Genomic DNA, 17851 nt, shown 5'->3' with positions numbered 1-17851 from the left:
GTTCCCCATCCCGGGACTAGCTTTGTGCTTTAAAGCTTAGAGGTGTAACTCTACCTTGGAGGCGTGGATACCACCGACTCCTGAACCCAGGGATCTTCTTAACAGCTTAGAAATGCTATCTTCGACAAAAGGCTCCAAAACATAAACATTGCTGTATTACTGATCTCTTCAATGCCTTTTGCACTTATTAGCTGGTAACAAGCTACAGAGCTTTTTTAGGGTGATAAAAGGGACGGAATTGTGAATGGTGTACACATACTTCTCTGCAACAGTAGATGCATTTCTTTAAGCTTAACTAAAAGTTCGTTTCCTCCACTTCTTTTGCTAGTCAACAAAACTACCAAGTCCCATCCTTGAGACAGCTTTACAAAACTGCAATTTAACATCCTTAACGTCTCTGTAAACCACCTATTAAAGATACTATGAAAGCTTAGGTGGGGTAATTCAGTAACCATTCTTTAAGTAGGTTGATAAACAATTATCTGGAAGTTATTAATTACAGGAATACTGCATACTTGCACATTAGAAGTGATCAGAAAAAATATTAACATCAGGGTTGTAAACAAAACAAACTAGACAGTTGTCATCATTCGCAATTTCTCTGGGTTGACAAAAATGAAAGAAATGACAGGTGGCAGAGATTCCAGTCACTAGAGACAGATGCTCCTCCTTCATAACCTATAGTCATGCTGTTTTAGCCGTGAACTATTCCAGTCCCCAATTTGTCTGTAAATCTAATTCCTTTGTTATGTATTTAAGAATGGTAATAAAAACTTGTTCTAGAAATTAATTATGTACTCCCATCACTCACTCCTATGCCAAAATACATCAGCCTCAGGGCTATTAAATATCACCTTTAAAATTACTCTGAAAAAACGCAGCTTAGTTCTAGTAACGACAGAAAAGCAGAAAAATGTATGTTGGAAGAGACCTTTTAAGGTCACCTAGTCCAGCCCCCTGCTCAAAGCAGGGCTAACTTCAAAATTAGATCCGGTTGCTCAGGGCATCGTCCTGCTGAGTTTGGAAAACCTCCAGGGATGGAAATCCCATAGCCTCTCTGAACCTCTCTTCCAGGGTCTGACCTCCCTCATAAGGATATAAGATGTTCCTCAATATAAACCAGGACATAATGTGTGTGGAAAAATAAAACTCCAGCTCTTAAAACCATCTAAGTTATATGAAAGCAAAAGGAGAAAGAGAAATATTTTCTCATCAGAAAACGTTACCAGCAGCAAAAGAAAACATAATACATAAATATTCCCACATAAACAGTGTCCTTCCCTGTAGCCAGCCTGCAGAGGATGGCAATGCCATTCATTTTATAGTGCCCTAACATCACGTTTGAATTGTTTCTTTTCTACAGATATGGCAAATGAGTCTTAGAGACATTTATCATGCTCTCAAACAGGATCTCCTTCCCTGTTAGACATGCACTCCATTTTACACCAAATGTGATTTGGACAAGGCCGAGATGCTGGGTGAAAGAGCTGCCCTTGCTGCTAGATCCAAGAAATGCCCGAGAAGCTTCCCCACGACTATGCCTTTGGGACTTGTGCCGCAGCATTACTTTATAAATTGCTGACTCCACAAGAAGCATGACCCTACAAGTCAAGTCTGGTTCTTTGTTAAAATAGCTTACTTACACTTATTGATTAAACACAGAAGGAAAATCTGTCTGCTTTTATTTCTCTTTCTACAGCCTCATTTTATGTAGCACAAAAAAAACCAAAAAAGTGAAGCTTCATTGCTTTCTTCTTTCAGTACAAGAATATAAAACAATCTCCAAGCATGACAGTGATGCAGACTAGCTAAACTGTACAAACATCATAATAGGAAGATAGTTTCCTGAATTGAGACAACAATTATGGCAACTTTAGCTATGGAAATTATAGTATGCATAATCTAATTGCTTTTATTTTTCAAAGGAGTTCAAGCCACTGAAATTTATGTAATTCATTGAACTGTTTTATTGAACAAGCTCCTATATTCGTCTGTCTTGCATGTAACAAAGAGACAACCATAATTTCCTTTTCCGCTTTTGAAATTAAAGTTGCTGTAGGAATGAATTGCAATACTCACAGCTATTAGTGTCTCACCAGCCCTCACTGTGGAGGAACTAAAAGCAAAAATCTGCTCACACACAGCGTCAGCTTTATGCTCAGATACGACTTTGGGAAGCAAGCAGGCACCAGTAGCACACAGAGGCAAAGCAGGCAACGTGTATATTCAAAAGCTGTGCTATCTTTTCACTGAGAGAACTGAAAGTATTTCATTTAAACAGAATATGAAATCATTCCAAATATTGTGCGGAAAATTAATACTGACAGGATAAAAGTGATCGCATTTACTTAGCCCCATTTGCCGATTTTTTCTAAACTGCAGACACTCTATCAGACACTAAAATGCAATTTAAAAATAAACTCTCTTTGAAATATGATCCTTGAAATGTTGAACATGACAGAGGCACATTAACCAGCAGTCTCAGTAGACTAGTCTGTATTTAAAGCTATTCAGTTCTATTAAAAAAGATAACGTGGCTCAGGATATATCTAAATACATCTCCAAACTGTTTGGGCAATTCATCAGATATGTAGGTGTAAGTATGCCCTTAGTTAGCTACATAATTATACTTAAATTTCAACTTTGTTATTGCTGTAGAATCAAAGGTGTAAGGAAATTTACAACCAGAAATTTTTACCACAAACTTTTCAACACTGTGTAGTCCTTTAAGGCTGGGATCATACGCAGATGTCGGCATAACTTTTTTTAAAGTGAAAGTATTCAAAATAATATCTGCAGATAGGATCCTGAAAACATACACTGGAAAAGTGTAAACCAAAAGTACAAACGCCGATGGGGACGGAGAAAAAAAAATATACTCCTTGTGCCCATCCTACAACTATGAATGAATGTGCAGGATTGACGATACCAGGTCCATCTCTCTGATGCATCTTCCTGGAAGACTCGCCATCAGTTCGAACTTAGCATAGCAAAAGATTTGCTGTCTTTTTGGGAAAAGACTTTTCTCTTTCCCAAAGCCCTTACTCATTTTAGCTATCTTTCCACTGAGGATTGGTTTGATCGGTATTTTAGTTACGCAGAAGGTAGGAGAAAAGGTGGATTCAAGGAGCGTACTTAGTAGAAGAAACAGCCAGTATTGCATGCTTCTACTCAATATCCTCCATGAACCCACCTTTTCTTCTGCTTTCCCTATAGCTAAAATTCCTGTTTATGCCTTCATCAGTATAAACTGAGGTTATGATAACTGCTCCCACCAGGGCCTTCTCTATCGTGTGTTGCTCTGCCTGTTCAAATGAAATTTAACTGTGAACTTCAACTTTTCTGGAGCGTAAAGAGCTCCAAACTTCAGCACCTATGTTTGGCTACTTTCCTTTAATCCATCTGACCATTATTAGCCAGGCTCACTACAGATCTTGCCTTTCTAACAACAGGAATTGCCTAATAATTCTGCCTCATTCCCTTGTCCCCAGGGTCCTTACCATTTGGGTTACTGCTTCCACCATTTCAGCCAAGCCAGCATCTTCTAGTTTTGGCCAGCTGCTTACACCATCATTTCACTGGATTATGATAGCCAGGGAAGGCAAATTAAGCTTTCTGTTTTCTTCAAATAAGCCAAGGGAGAACTGAAATCTGCACAACAGCAGTATACACCACTTGCCTAAATCCTTCTGTCCTTAGACTGAAAGGGTTTTTACAGCCACAAGAAAAACCCATAACTCTTTGGGAAGTGCTGCTGAAATTGGTTTTCTACATGCAGCTTTACAAAGAATCATAATAGCAACAGATAAAGTTCAGCCACTATGGTGGGTAGCTATCATTATCATTTCTTGAGTGTAATAAAGATTTGGTGTAATTAATTAGAGTCGTGAATTTGTTATACTTATTTTTGCTTGTGTGTTTTTTCATGCAAGCAGACTTTTGTCCGTGTAGAAAAGTCCCAGGCTATGGCTGGAATTCCGGTGCCATTTTTAGGTAAAATTTCAGAGAATGAGAACTGTGTATCATCACATCTTCTACTTAGTCTTCAGAATAAATATTGTAATACCACATCCCACTACACACATGGGGCCTGTGACCACAAATTAACATTGGAGTAGCAGCTAAATATTTTATGTTTTCTGAACAGCTCATGCAACCTAAATCTATATTTAATGAGTGCATCAAATATAAACAGAAGCAAATGTTGGCCTCATTTGCCCAAAACATCTGTTATTAATGTCATTATTTTTTCTTGAGGAAAATTCCTTGCTTGCTGTAATCAAATTCAAGAAAGTTCTTATCTAATTGTTTCCTATTTTGTTTTTAAGTAATTTTCCACCCAATTTGCCATAGAATGATAAATTAGCACCAAAGAAAAAAGGGACATGCTTCCTAGCCCCTTCAAAATTGAGAAAAGTATTTAAAAATCTTTGGTTGATGACCAGAGTCAAATATGGAGCAAGCCCTGCTCTTATTTAGAGGAGGGAAAAGAAATAAAAAAATCAAACTCCTTCATTTTGCACATAGGGCTTGGAAGTTAACATAACAAACCTTCCTCTTGGACAGCATCCTCTTTTATGTCCACCCAAAATATTCTGAAGTCACAAGGAAGGAAGAGATGTAGGGGGAAAAAAGACATGGTATAGAGGATGAACAGTGGGAAAATGAGTAAAAAGTTATCGGGAAAGTGGGATTGAAACAGATGTGAAAGCAAATTTAGGAAAGAAATGGGGCAAAGAAAGATACACGTACTTTGAAGAGCAAGTAAGAGGCGACAGTATTGTAAAACAATGAAGAAAAAGATATATAGGGTATAGATTGAAGAATAGTAGATCATGTGAAATCATGGCAATTGAAAACCTAGCAGCCAAAGCAACATCAGGAAGAAAGGGTAAGAAAAAGAGTTGGCATTCAGACAAGCTAAAATTAAGAAAAACCAGAGGCTGTTATACTGAAAACAAAAGACAATGAAGCTATTGGAAAGTGCTAGGAGAGGGGAAGAAGTTGCGTGGGAGAATTGAAAAGACAGTGTAGAGACAATCTAGACCTTCACATTTAAAGTGGTTCAATTTACTTTTGAAAAGGAAAGACATGGGTTTATTACTTTCAGTAAGTGGAGGAGGAGTGGGGGGAAGCTCTTCAGAGAGGGATCAGTTCTGAATCTGAAGAACAGCAGATACAATATTCTAGGAACAATTAGTAGATTAATCAGTTACCGCATCACACAAGAAGTAAAACCAGACAATCCTGCAAAGTGAAGAATCCTATCTGAGCAACCAGGGAATCTAAGAATTTAATATAACACATTCAACATCAATTCATCAGGCACAATGACTGTTTATGTAAAATAATGTATCAAAAGCTTTATGAATTTTGGCTCAGGGACTTGGAATGTTTGATACTTGAAATTTTAATAGGTTTGAGAGAAGAAAACTCTCCAATGAATAAAGCTGTTTTATCCTACAGGCATCTCATAAACTGTTTAAATAGAATTTAAAATATATTAGCTATCAAAACCAAAACTGTTATAGAAATGGACCTATGATGAGTTTAGGGGTTAATTTTCCCACAAGAATCTCAAATACATCACAAAAGTATTGTATAATGTATATAACGTGTCAGCTGCTTTTGTAGCTTTTACTAATCTATTTCTTAGCCTTTAGAGACCTTTGCTCCTGAAGCACGCATTCCACCTTTACCATAATGCCATCTCTGGATGCCAAGCATTTTTATTCTGGGAGGAAGTGGTGATGCATGTGGAATTATTATGTGGCTCAAGGAGCTGTGACACAAGGTACAACAGGAATACACTCAGGGTTGAGCGGTGAATTTTAAGGCAAAGCCCAGGCCTGAGGGCAGTTAAGAGCCTTGTCACGACATCAAGGAGAACTCTGAGCAGACGCGGGTGAGAGGAAGGTGGGGTGCACTGTTTGGAGGGCAGGCACTGGCCACTGGCAGCGGTTGACCTAAAGTGATGCTCACCAAGTTTGACCTTTTGCTGTGTGCTGCTTTTGGCTGGGATAGAGTTAATTTTCTTCATAGTAGCTAGTACTGGGTATGCTTATGGATTTGTGCTGAAAACAGTGTCGATAACGCAGAGATGTTTTTGTTATTGCTGAGCAGTGCTTACACAGAGCCAAGGCCTTTGCTGCTCCTCACCCCACCCCACCCCACCCCACCAGCGAGTGGGCTGGGGGTGCACAAGAAGCTGGGAGGGGACACAGCTGGGACAGCTGACCAACGGGATATTCCATACCATATGACGTCATGGTTACACATGATGGAGCCCTGCTTTCCTGGGGATGGCTGAACATCTGCCTGCCCATGGGAAGTGGTGAATGAAATCTGGTTTGGTTTTGCTTTGCTTGCATGCACAGCTTTTTCTTTACCTATTAAGCTGTCTTTATCTCTACCCATGAGTTTTCTCACTTTTACTCTTTCAGTTCTCTCCCCCAACCCACTGAGGGTGAGTGAGTAAGCGGCTGTGGGGTGCTTAGTTGCCGGCTAAGGTTAAACAAGAGCATGCTGCCGGAATGATGCAGGCTTTTGGGATGGTTTACTGCCTACTGCTGTTGGACTCCAAAACCCAGTAGCAACAGCTCTGCCTTAGGAGATAAGGAAGTGGAATGCAGCTGGATGGAATTAACATTTTTCATAGCACCTCAAATGGTGCTGGGCTTCAGATTTGTGGCTAAAACAGCGTTGATAACCCACCAATGTTTTGGTTATTGCTGAGCAGTGCTTGCAAAGCTTTGAGGCTTTCTCTTTTTCCTGCTCTGCCGTCCTGGGTAGTAGGCTGAGGGTGGGCAAGAAGTTGGGAAGGGATTCAGTTGACTCAAAATGACCAAAGGGATATTCTGTACTGTATAATGTGGTCAGCAATAAAAGCTCAAGGAAAGGTGGAGGAGTTCAGGATGTTTGTGGGCATGGCATTTGTTTTCACAAGCAACTTATGCTTAGGTCCTACTTTCCAGAAAGTGCCTGGACAACTGCCTGCCAATGGGAAGGAGTGAATAAATTCCTTAGTTTCCTTTTCTTTCACACACAGCTTTTGTTTCACTTACTAAATTGTCTTTATCTTGATCCCTTAGTCTTCTTGCCTTCCTTCTATTTTCTCCCTGTCCTGTGGGAGAGGGAAGTAAATGAGCAGCTGGGTTGGTGCTTGGCTGCTGGCTAGGACCAACTCATCTGAGGGACAATTTTTTATTTCTCACAGTATAGCTTGAAATTACAATCAGGAACAACTTATTCCCCTCACAACCACCATGAGAAATGCAGGACCCTCTCTTATACCCAGACGCTCCAGCACAAATATTACAACAGGTTGATAATAATAATAATATAAAAGCTCTTCCCCACTCCAAACTTCTACACCACAAGACGCATGGTTCCACCTGGAAAAATAACTTCAGGCCTTTGTAAACATATTTAACTTTTCTGACTGATTTGTTTGACAGATATTTGACTACGAGAGCCAGAGGTAGAGGAACAAAACACATGATTAGAAATTTTACTGTGCTTACAGAGCTCTGAAATATGATACTGTGTTGGTGCAACCTAAGGACTCAGACTCCCAGTAATCTATCTGGAATGCTAATTAATGCTGAAAACATATGAAGCCAGTTTAACATTCCTCTTGTGTGGACTTCCTCAGGATGATTACTACATCATCAGTCTGATATATTTGTATTGTATTTCTCGAAAATATGGCATCTTCTCAAAAATAAATATCAGCTTGCTGATCTTCTGTGAACCAGTGCAATTTTGCCTGCTGCTGTTTTCCTAGGATAGGAACATGATGAAACACTGATTGGAACGATAGATCAATGTAGTAGTCAGATGAAACCCAGCTGAAAACAAGTTTCTCACCTCCACAGTATCTGTGCATTGATCTTAAAATTTTAGATCCTGGATTCAAATCTGGAAAGCACTTTAATTTCTAAATACAGCTGTCAGCAGACATCTGCCTGCCTTTGTATTGAAGACAGCTGGTGTGGGAGAGTTAATAACAAGGAAAAATATAAAAGGAACAGAATCCTCCATCATGACTGAGAGTCAAATACTAATATTTTCAACTACAGACAAGTCCAACAAGCTATAATTTTTATCACTTATTGATCAACACAGTCTTAATAAATCCTAGTTATGAAACAATGGGTAGAAGAGTCCAGGAAGGCCATAACACTATACATTTGACATTGGTCTAAAGAAAGAGCTGAAATATTTAAATTATGCTGCTATTTTCACTGGATCTTTTGTCATTGTTCCTTCAGTGAATATGAGGGACAGAAGTGAGGAACTTCAAAAGAATAGATAACATCTGAAAAATGGACAAGCTGACAAAAGAGATTAGTGATGAGATGCAAGAGATCAGCCCAGCCAGATACTCCTCAACATCAGTGTAAGAAATGAAGGAGAACGTGAAGGTTATGCACAGGACTACTCTTCCTAGCAAGAAGCATCTGAAGGACAACAGAAAAAAAGTTGGCATTAAAGACAGTTACCATTAAAAAATTACCAGGAAAAGTTAAACAGGAGTCACTCCTGCTTTACAAAGTGGGCGCCACATGCTACATGAACAGTACTTATTACATGTGAGGCAAGAGGTCTGTTCCAATACGGAAAATGCCACAAGGAAGAGGAGGAAAAATGAAATAAAAATGTACATGTCAGGAGGTTGCTAGTCTTCATTGTTCCTTAATATTAGACATCTCTCCCATCCACTAAGTCTCGGCTGTATTTCATAGACTTTTCCTGTTTGCTTGCTTGGATAATTTTCTCAGTATGCTCTGGTGCTGACACTGAATTCTGGAATCAACGCCTTACTACTACGTACAGGAGAATTTTATATTTCTCAAGATTAGTATTTTGGGTTCTTTGCAGGCTTGCCCAAATATCCACAGTTAGGGCATATACCTTTTGGTTTATACTAAAATGGCTATTGTGCAATTGTGTGAGATACAGGCCTATTAGAAATGCATAGTTTCTGCAGTACAATGCAGCGGCTACACAAAAAGTGATCACTGATTTCCTAAACTACATTCACACACCAGGGAAGTAACAGAACTTGTCCATTTTGCTGCCACCACCACGTATCACAGTCTGACATGCAGTATGTATTAACTAGAAAGAAAGAGCCACATAAAGTAGCTTTCCAAGGAAGACACTTGGAAAAGAAAATCTTGTGATTCTGCACACGCTTAGCACTTCGATGTGCATCAGTAATTTGAGGCAGGTATGCAAATGCATTTATGAATCAATTCAGGATTTACGCTTTAGAAATTACATGAGACTGTAATGTCTTGTATACTTTACCAAGAACAGCAAAACTTTGATCTTAATGACTTTGTACAGGAACCATTACACCTGGGAGCAGACATTCTCATCAGTCCCAATACAGATCCCACCGAATGTTGTGCATGACTTGCTCACAAACCTGGGTCATGCCACGTTACTAATCCGTAAATTGTAATGCCTGTCTGCCTAACAGGTTTTTCTATGACTTAATGCACTAGTGTTCTTAGCATCTGTGAAAGGTACTCAGATACCTTGGTGAATGCTGCATTTTAAAAACCTGAATAAGCAAGCAGTTCAATTATTTAGCATTACATCTCAGTAATACCCAAGTGCTTTGGAGTTTCAGAGAAAGTTTGCTTGTGAAGAAACCTGTATGAGTGTTAGATGCAATGTGTTAACTTGAAAAATTACTTCTGGAAGAGTATGTTCTGTAGCAGCAATCAGATGCTGCAATATCATCTTATAGATATCATCTTTCATTTAATTGTTGTAGGAACAAATTCATCAGACCATTAAAAAAACCCTTTGAGAAGCAGAACTAATATAAATCAGTGTAGCTCTAGTGATTTTAATAGAACCACATCAATTTATGCTAGTTCAAAGCAATAATTTAGGCCTTTTGTTATTGTAGACACTCATATTTGAAAAATAATTTTACATGTGTGCTGTAACCAACAAGGACTAGAATCACATCACATAAGGCAGACAGTACTGGGCTATAGTCAGGCTCCCCAAAATCTCTAGTAAATCCCACAATGCTACAAAACATCTCAGAGTATGGCCTGCTACTAGTGTTTTTTGTTGTTTGTTTGTTTTGTTTTCAAATATATTTGAAATATGGCCACAAAGGCCAGAAGTTTTTAGACAAAAAGAAAGCAAAAAGAAGCAAAGAGGGTTCCTGTAGTCCAGTATATTGACACAGGCTCATACAGGTTTGCTATGTAATTGCCTTCACTACAAGCTTTAATTCATAAAGGAAAGCCTCTGTGTTTTCTACACACTAATCATGAATCTCTTTATAAGAAAATGATCAGAATATATAAAAAGGTCTCTGCATAAGAAAACTGAATGAAAAAAACAAAGCTAACTTTGAAAATAACAGCTTTGCCTGAACCCCTGGACAAATTATTTCTGTGCTTTTTATTTCTATCCAACTCTACTTTTTACTTAGATTGCTCTCATCAGAGAACTGGAATATTATCTCACAAGGGTTTTTTCACAGTCCCAGTGACCTTTATTGCTATTCATCCATAAACTTTCTTTTAAAGTTATTATTATCCTTACTTTTTTTTTTTAAATTATTTTTCCCCAGCAAATTCCCTCCGACCCTTACATATTCTTTTTGTGAACACTAGTGTTCCATAGTAAATATTTTATCATCAAAAAAGAATAAAAGAAAAATAATTAGAAATCTATCCTAGATATTAATTTTAGAGAGGGAAATTTCATTGTGTTATATGCTTATTTTATTTGGAAGAACACAAGGATATTAGAGAAAGAGGACAAAAGTCTCTAGACCTCTCAGTCTTGCTATACATGTGGAGCTCTAGCAGTGTCATGACCTCGATTCCCCCATGATACTTCCATCAATAATACTAAGGATGTGGTTAGAGTTTTCAACCTCTTCAGCTCTTTCTGCTAATTTGTCACTCTCCAAGTCCTGGAGCTAAGAAACTCCCAAGTTTTCTGTCTTCTATTCATATTTTATTAAAAAAAAAAATTATAAGACTTAGAAATCAAAAAGCTGAATGAAGCTCAGTGATTTTAATGTAAGGACAATGAAAGATAATGATCTAATCTACAGAAAATTCAGTGGCATGTTCAGCAAAAGAAAAGGTTTTAAATATATATTTGAAAGTAGACATTTGTTGGCCAAATACTAATTTCTGAAAATGTTCATCTGATGCAAATTAATTACCCAGCTATACAGTTTCATTATTTGGAAAGTACATTTAAAATGAAGTAAAAATATATTTTAAAGTATCCACCAAAAAATCACCATCCTGTTTACAACTAAATAAGCATATATCAAAATAGCACCTGGTTTTCTTTTTCTTTTTTTTGGGAACATCTTCTCTAATTTCTGTATTCTACTATACTGAGGTCGCACAGAGCCCTACATTTTTAATAATCTTTTTAGATGTAACTTCAGATCTTCAAAGGTGTTTAGATACCTAATTCCCTTTGATTTAAATAAGAACTAAGCAGTTAAATGGTAAAATGTGCTTGAATATGAAAAAAGAAATTGTCATATTTTTCAGGAAAATATTATTTAAATGTTTAAAATATACCTTACATAACTACAATCAAGCAAACAGAATGTTATCACAACTATATATGAGGAAATTTTCAGCTGGTCAGGATGCTGTCTTTACTGAATTCAGTGGGTTGCTTAAATGGTCCTTGACACCAGGGTGTCAATTTGGGGAGTAAAATGTCTTGGAGACTGGTTTGGGGAAGGGCTAGAAAATGAAAAATGGCACTACCCCACTACCCGTGAAAGTCGTCTTCCCTTCTAATCTGCCCTCACTGGAGATGTCTTTCCCTTTCTCCCTTTCCCCAGTCACCTTTGTGTTACTCCTTCTCCCCTAGGTCATGCCCATGCTAGGATGTGAACCGGTCCCCAGGCCAGCTGGCAGTGATTCCCAGTCATTGTGCAGAGGTTAAGAAGTTCCAGGGGCCATTCCCAATGGGTGTTTCTATTCAGCACCCTGATTTTTGGAGACAAAGTGAACTCACTGAGATACACGATGGCTATTCATGTCAGTTGATTCAGTGCCTGGGGACACAGCATCAGCGTTCTTTACATCTTTGTCTACGTTGACACTATTTCTGCCTGCCCCGCTTCTTATTTCTCCCATTAAGTCAGCTTTTACACATCCATGTCTTTGTAGCATGGGAAAGGGAGAGAAAAGGGTGAGGATCTGCTCCTGGGTTGCAGTAGGGCAGGCAGGACAGGTAAATTGAAAAAGAGTGGAAAGAGGAGGACTGAGAAGTACTGGAGATGAGAAGAAGAGGGCTTTCTCCTCCTGCTTACACTGGCAAAGAGATGACTATGGTTTCCTCGGAAAAGCTGTCCTCCATTGCTGCACAGGACATAGGTGGGTGCAAAGGGTTAGCCAAAGATGACATTCAGGTTGGTCACTTACTTGAAACATCCAAAACTTATCTCCTTTGGCTTCAGCAACATAGTCAGTCCGCTGCTGTCTTTAGTGCTACTGCCTGTTTTGTCTGCTGTTTGGAACCAACCCTTCATCAGTAAGGACAGCAATGACAACAAAGATCTGAGGACTGCAGGAAGGCTCAAATGCCAAAATTAGACAATTTCTTTTTTTTTTTCTTCCACAAATGAGTACTTCTAATGAAATCACCTTGATTAGTCTCAGAAAGAAAGAGTCAACATCTGAATGATATCAGGAATGGACGTTATACAAGAAAATTCAAAATGTACATTTGCCATATTATCTTTCGGTTACGTAAAAATGATGCCAGTTGAATGTGAACTTTTTAATGTATGATGAGTAGGGGAAAACCGCCATTTGAAAAGTTCCAAAATACACATTAGCACTAATTAGTCTTCTGTAAAAGGATTAAAGAGCCACAGTTAAGGACAATTTAAGCTTATTTCACAATGATTTTTTTTTTATGTGGCATTTCGCCAAAGTGCCATTTCACCATCAACCTCCCAAGTTCAGTCAAACCAATCCAAAGCAAATCTTTACTAAACAACAAAAGAAGTTCAATCTCCTTCTTCTTGCAATACTACTTACATGCCTGAAAGAACATACAAACTAACTGAAACTGCACCATCAGAATCTGTATAGGTGTAGAAACATAATGTTAGGAATGCATCTTCGTAAGGCAACAATGTATAGATCCCACTGTTTTCAATCAAACTTCAAAGAAAGCCTAAGATTACAGAAGATATTTTAATTTTAAAAACCAGGACTAACACTTGTACATGGAGCAATATTCAGAAGTGGATCTAAGCAAGCCCAAATAATTCCACATAAAGAATCTGAAAATTCCATCCCTTGGTTATATGTGAAATCAACTTGGGGTTCAGGTTCACATTCACTTGTTAATGATGCAAGTCATCTGATCCCCTTGCCCACGCTGATATATAGTATGGAAAGAAGTACAGGGTGAACCACAGAAGAAACTCATGAAAAAAATCCAGACAGCAGAAATGACTAAAAGACATAGATAAAGCACACATGAGGAGTGGAGAACTGCCTTCGACCATAACTTTAGGTTTTCTCTTTTTATGGCTCAAGGGCATGTAAATGACATTTTGATAAGTGGAACTTCCAGTAATATCGAAGTCCAAGTCTTGAACTACGACACTTTCCATATCAATTCTAAATTCAGCCTCAAATTGCTCCTGTGTTATCATAGTCTTCTATATAAAACACAGCAACTTTCAGAAGAATACCATCCTAGAATAATTTACTCAATGTTTATATACTGTTTGGGTTTTTCAGAAAAAAAATGCAACAAGACTGATGTATGAAACAAACATTCTCTTTTTAATCTGAACACACTCCCACAGCGATGCCTTTTTTTGAAGCAAATCTGGTAAGTCATGCATTTAAAATGTGCCCGAGCTACATAAATCCTTCTAAGATTTTGAGCGACAAAACATCTAGAACAGTATGTCACAGGAAGTGCTGTTGGGGTGGGTTTTTTTAAAGATTCAGGGGAATAGCTGCCTAGGTCTTCTGCTTAAGTATGTTAAAAGCACAAAAATGCATCGATGGTTGTGGCAGAAAAATACAAATTCCTTACATTTGCATGTAAAGTACTAGGGTTTGGATGTGCAAATGTCTTGAAAAAAAATCCTTGTTATATCATCAGTAGCCATTGCATTTTCTGAAACAGAAAGTGTGATGCTTTCATGTCTGGCTATATTCCAATTTGGGTAATTGCATCCTACCTGCATAAATTGCATTGGCAGTTTTCATTAGGCATGATATTATTCTTTATTTCCAGCCTTACGTTGTTGCTATTAACACACAGCTTTTTGTACTTCAGCCAAGAAGTGACTGCATGTCTGTGAGGGAAAGCCCACACATTCATTGTTTCTTTTTTATTCATCCATTCCCCACTGCTTCCCCCACAAAAAAGTATTCTGGATAAAATTGAGAAGCAACTGTGAAATCAATAATACATTGCAGTAAGCCCCGAATTTTACACACACACTCCACCTTTTTTAAGGTTATAAGATAACCTTAATTTTTTTTTTATTATTATTTTTTAGTTTTTGAAGCAATTGTTGAGGTAGTTATCAGCTGTTGTGTGTTTGGTTTTGTTCTGTTTTGAATGTTTAGGTGTTTGATTAGCTTATGGCAAGAGGAATGAAAAATCAAAATGGTATTCCATCAGAATTTCATCCAAAACTAAATATTAAGAAAGTTTGGAAAAACCTAAAAGAAATCTTGCCCCCTACATAACATATGACATGCAGCCCAAGTCCTGATACAGAACCTGAGAAAATCACCGCCTGTGTTGATGGACTGAAAACAATGGCAGTAAGGCTGTGTCTCCAATGCAGAATCTGTCCTGAGAGAGATCTTTCTGTTTATTTTTATATGCCTCTGCAGATTTATGTTCATTTGCAAAATTCTGCACCAAGCTAGTCTGTTTCTTTACAGTTATAGCTCAGTTGCTTTTGCCCATAGTTTGCAAGTAAGAGTTTATGAAGTCAATTAATTAAAAGAGTAATTAATTAGATATACATTAGCATATCTTCTAAGATATTTGTTGAGTGGATTTGATTCAGAAAAATTGTCTGTCATTATGCAGGAAAATTCAGATTCTGGTAACAGAGTCAGGAAGGCAGTTTGCACTAACTGTTGCAAAGAACAATCTCCCTAGCTTGTTTTGTTTTGTTTTGTTTGCAACTCTAGGGCCGCTGCAATGGAAGACGAAGTATCAAGATGGCAGCATTAGTCCCATTTTGCAGCATCAGCAGCATAAATAAAAAGATAACTTAAGGATGGTGCTCAGTTGTACATTCTTCACTGCCTTTGTTCTGCCTGAAGTAGAAGTTAGATAGGGTAAGGTAGTTTCATCTTCATTTATCCAAAGATCTTGTTGACATTCCATAAGCTAGACCCTTGGAAGACATTTTTTTATAACATCAGCTGTGATGAGCTGAAGACAGGAACGAATGTGTTCTCCCGTGGCTGCAGAGAGTTTTTCAGATCATCTACCACAATTCCATCATAAATGATAACCAGAAGGAGGGTATTATTCTCTCTCTCTTCAAAAGTATGATTAGACTAGAAGCTATAACCGCATTTACTGATCCTAGAAAAATATTTCTTACATGTTAACGTATGAAACCAGTAATGGATTTGGGGGAGAAGGAGGGGAGAGGAGGAGGGCTGCAAAGGACAGATTATCCAGCACAGTCAATAATCAAGTCTTTAAGGCAATTGTACTGGGGAAAAAAATTGGACTCTAAATGGACTTCCATCAGGCCCTGAATTTTTTAATTTTTATTTTTTTCCAGCAACTTTATTGGATATAACATAATGACTTAATATCCCTTGGAAGGTGTGTTATTGATAAAAAAGCTCCATAATGACATGACATCAATAAGGTAATTCCCAGGGCTGGAACTAACAGCAAGTACACAACATGGATCCACATTGGTAAGACTGTGACTATCCATTGACTTCTTGATGGATAACTGAAGAAATATCTTTTCTCTCAGTGGCATGAGATTACCAACACCACAAGAATACTAAAGGCATTCTCTCATAAGGGCACTTTGTTAATTCACTGTATCTGACAGCCAAGGCAGACAAAGAAGCTGTAAATCCTTCTAGACAAATTTTTATCTTTTTTTTACCTTATCCTGAAGATTTTTATGGGATGGAGATGCCAGTGATGAATGGCCATCACCACGCTTAAGGACTGTGATTAGCCTTTCTGGAGACACACCAAATATTTCTTGAAGTGATGAACCTAGAGAACTTGATTGCTTGGCCATATAAAGACTAGCTAAGGTGTTTAAAGACTAGCAGAGAGATTGGGTATAATTGTGAAGGCTCTGTCCTTTGTTGTAAAACCAGATCAACAAGGGTACTTACAGACATACCCAGAAATCACTTCCACAGATACTTGGAATTGACTCAGTACACACATACAATTAAAGAAAAAAATGGCAGAAAATGTGCTTGCCAAGGAATGCTGTTTCATAGCTAGGAAGTCAGGCGAACACTAAGAGTTGTGGTGGTATGAAAAGAAAGATGACTGACAGCCTGAAAATCTCAATGACTTGGTTAGCAATCAATTGCAGTGCCATTTGATCTGCAAATCACTTTTTCCTCCCAGTTCCAAGGAGGTGACCTTTCTTTTGGTGTTTGCCTCAAAGGTAATAATGAAAGAGGACAACTCTCTTATTCTAAAGGTTGGAAAACACTTTAAAGGTGCTCAGTGTCTGAAGTTTTAGCTCTTTTCAATTAAGACTACAATTTTTATCAGCAGAGATCAAGCATTCATAATTACAGAGTTCCACTAGGTAATCAAAGAGCTGATCTTTCAGCAATGAAAATAAATGTTCTGTTTTTCTAAATCTTAAAACCAAATATAATGACCTGATTCTACATTTAGGCCCATGCTTTCCTAAATTTTTACTGGAAATAAAGTGAAGCTTTATATCTTGTATTCATAGAGCCAGTACAAGTCCCCACAGTCTCTGCTGGACAGAGAAATGAGTATGGCCAGTGTAACTCATTCAGAGAACGGCTGAAATCTCTCGTTTGTAAATTTTAGTGGTTTGGTTTGCTTTGTTTTTCTGATAAAGCCTTTAAAGTGAGCAGAACTATGAATATTACTCATCATCTTGCACAGGTGAATCCCCAAGGCTCAGCTGCCTCCACTGTATCCAGAAAGGATGTGCATTTCCAACATTGCTCCAGTGGATGTCAGTGGAACCTACAATTTGTTTTATTGTGTTTATTCTATTAAACAGTCTAACTCCCAGTTTTTCTATGATTTCCAAGCCATGATCTTGTGAGGTTGTAGTAAATGGCAGAACCATTAAAGTATTTTCAAGTGCAACTCTGATAATGGTTTATGGTGGTTTGAATATTATGTTTGAGAATCGATCATAGTCCATTGATTCATAAAGTCAGGAATCACAGTTCTGAACAGAAAATGCTTTTACCATATATACACATACTACTTCTAGGATTATATGCACTCTTTACTGGTAACAAAAATGAATGCTAATGACCTATGGAGTGCATAAAATATTAATAACTCTCAGCAGACAACATCTCTACATCAGTGAGAAGAAGGAGAAACCTTACAAAATATTAATATTTAGGAAATGTTTCAGCAGCAGAACTTAAAACAAAATTCCCTCCCTATCAAAGAAATTTTAGTGCACTGGCATGCAAATTAAATTTCACAATGAAACGGTTATGCTAAAAGCTTCTTAACGTTCATATGAACTCTTAAAGCAAATATAAAATGTTTCAAGGAGACACCTTTGTGTTCTCAGTGTTTACTTCACATCCCTGCCATAAATTAATCAATC

The 17851-nt window shown here is 37.8% G+C and overlaps 1 protein-coding gene across 2 annotated transcripts in view; it reads right to left on the bottom strand.

Moving 5' to 3' along the window:
• Positions 1 to 17851, bottom strand: part of GRID2 (glutamate ionotropic receptor delta type subunit 2) — a 747631-nt gene that overhangs the window by 358691 nt on the left and 371089 nt on the right. The gene's annotated exons all lie outside the window — the stretch shown is intronic.

The sequence above is a fragment of the Grus americana genome, chromosome 4 (assembly GCF_028858705.1).
Source record: "Grus americana isolate bGruAme1 chromosome 4, bGruAme1.mat, whole genome shotgun sequence".
Classification (NCBI taxonomy): domain Eukaryota; kingdom Metazoa; phylum Chordata; class Aves; order Gruiformes; family Gruidae; genus Grus; species Grus americana.
Note: the sequence above shows the minus strand (reverse complement) of the source record. Positions and strands in the feature narration are given on the sequence as shown.